This window comes from Microtus ochrogaster, linkage group LG3 (assembly GCF_000317375.1).
Source record: "Microtus ochrogaster isolate Prairie Vole_2 linkage group LG3, MicOch1.0, whole genome shotgun sequence".
NCBI lineage: Eukaryota > Metazoa > Chordata > Mammalia > Rodentia > Cricetidae > Microtus > Microtus ochrogaster.
In genome coordinates, this window is record NC_022029.1 from 33,327,192 (window position 1) to 33,329,946 (window position 2,755).

Consider the following 2,755-nt stretch of genomic DNA (forward strand, 5'->3'; position numbering starts at 1 on the left):
CCCCCCCCAAAAAAAAACCTCCCAAAAAGTAAAGCTGTAAGGGCAGTAGAAAAGGCAGTGCCACGTGTTGTGACGAGATGGAAAGGTGAGAAGGATTTGGGGTGGTGGAACTGATTTCTGCATTGCGGTAATAATGGACATATGACAATGTGCATTTAGCCAAACACAATACCGAGGGGGATAATAAGAGAATCTTGGTGTGAAGTGACCTTGGACAAATATAGGCTCCTTCCCAATGTACCGCACCAATACAAGGTGTTCAGTTTAGTGGAAACTGATGGGAGAGGGAAAGGATGCATGTAAGGATATTATTTTTGCTCAGTTTTCAGAAACACAAAACTATTGCAGAGGCAGAAATAAGAACAGTTGCATGACATTTCATTTGGTCCAAATTGCCCTCCTGGGCTCAGTGCTTCACAGAGCCTTCATAGGAATGTTAGGTGACTCACTGAGGTCACAGCGTTGGTAACATGATGAACCCAGGGCTCGGCCACATGACACTCTTGTCCTCTGCTTGTTGTTTCCTAACATTAAAGCAACAGGAAAGGTATTTTATAGCACAAGCAACAGTACCAAAACTTTAATTAAATTCCCAACAGGGACAGTGCAGGCTTCTGATCTATCAGGCACATTATCTACTGAAGGCTGACCTTCCATCAGTGCAGGCTTCTGAGGACACTCTTTACTCTCTAGAGAAAGATAACCAGAGGGGGAAATAGAAAGGTTGCAACTTTCCTTAAAATGTTTTTTTTCCCTCTTGGAAGCTGCCATTGCTCCTAAGAACTCTCACTGGGTCTTGTATTCATGATTTTTATGTCCCCGTGGGAGGGATTTGGCTTTTCTGTTTCCGTGAATTTTGATAATGCAAGGGAGGCCTCATAGTTAGCTAGTGTCTCTGTGGGCACCAGGGAGGTGAGTTTGTCAATGCAAATTAACACATATAATCTCCACACCTCTAGTAACTGGTTTAATATGTGCTCTGTTGGCAAAGGAGTCCCTCAGGTAATAAATGTTGAATGCTTGGGAATAAAATATGCACCTACCACCCCCAGCTACTGAAGCTTTGGGCAAAGAGATAAAGTGGTTGTTTTGCTTATTAAAAGGAAGGAAGAAAGATGATTCTGACAGGTTTTCTTTAAGTAAAAGACAAAAATTCTCAATGTTTTTTTGTGGGAGTGGTCTGTGTACATGCACTGTGTGTGTGTGTGTGTGTGTGTGTGTGTGTGTGATATGTGTGCGTGTGCGTGTGTATATCAGAGGTTGGTATTATTGATCTCATTGTTCTCCACTATGTTTTTTGAGACAAGGTTTCTTATTGAAGCCAGAGATCACCAGTTTGGCCAGACTGGCTGGCTAATGGACTCTGAGAAGTCAGCTGTCTCCATCGCTTCCTGCCCTGACCCAGGGCTGAGGTTACAGATTGTGCTGCCTGTCCGGCTTTTATGAGGTACTGGGAATCTGAACTCATGTCTTCACGCTTACACAGCAGGATTTTTTTCCAATGGGACAACCTCCAGGCCCCAAACTATCATTTTAAAGTTTAACATGCAAAGACATTTCCCAGCAACTGTTATTTGATTACTCAATTAAAATAACATTCATAGCTTTAGGGATAGAACTCACTTGGTAGAGCGCTTGCTTAGGGTGAATGAGTACCTGAGTTTTGTCTCTAGAATGGCATAACAGGGCACGATGGTTGTCATGTCAGCTGGATACCAACTAGAATTATCTGAAAGGAGGGACCCTCAATTGAGAAAATGCCTTTACATAATGACTGTAAGGCATTTTCTTAATTAATGATCAATGGAGGATCCCATTGTGGGTTGTGCCATTCCTGGGCTAGTGGCCCTGGGTTCTATAAGAAAGCAGGCTGAGAAAGCTATGGAGAGCAAGCCAGTAAGCAGCATTTCTCCATGGCTCCTGACTCCATCAGCTCCATCATCTCTCCATCCTCTCCTGCCTCCAGGTTCCTGCCCTGTTTGAGTTCCTATCCTGACTTCTTTTGATGATGAACTGTGATGTGGAGGTATAAGCCAAACAAACCCGTTTCTCTACAACTTGCTTTGGTCATGGTGTTTTATCATATCATTAGTAACCCAGACAAGTTGGTACCAGGATAGTGGGGTATTGCTGTGCCAGAACTGACCATGCTGTTTTGGAGAGGATTATGGAGATACTTTGAAACTTTGGGCTAGAAACTGCTGAGTGTTGATATCTTAATGAGCTGTTCTGTAGTAGCTTAGAAGATAAGAATACCGAGAGAAGTACAGATGATAGAGACATGGCTTGTGACGTTTCAGAAGGAAATGAAGACTCTACCAGGCCTTTTGTGTGAAGAATTTGTGGTATGTTGTGGGATAGTCTTTTTGTACACTGTGAAGATGTGTCTTTGACAAGGGGCCTTCTGATTGGTTTAATAAAGAGCTGAATGGCCAATAGCTAGGCAGGAGAGGATAAGCGGAATTTTCAGGGAGAGAGAGGAAGAGGAGAAAAAAAATATAGGCACGTGGAGATGCCAAGGTATGGACAGAACAAGTATGATGTACAAAAATCGAAAAGAGGCAAAAAACTCATGTGGCATAATGTCAATTAATAGAAGCAGATTAATTTAAGTTTTAAGAGGGAGTTTAGCTGAGGACAAACCTAAGCTAAAGGCCAATCTTCTATAATTAATAAGAAGTCTCCATGTCATCATTTGGGGACTGCAATTCAAAGACAGTCTAGCAAGAGAGCTTGCATCAGTGGTGTCTGGTCA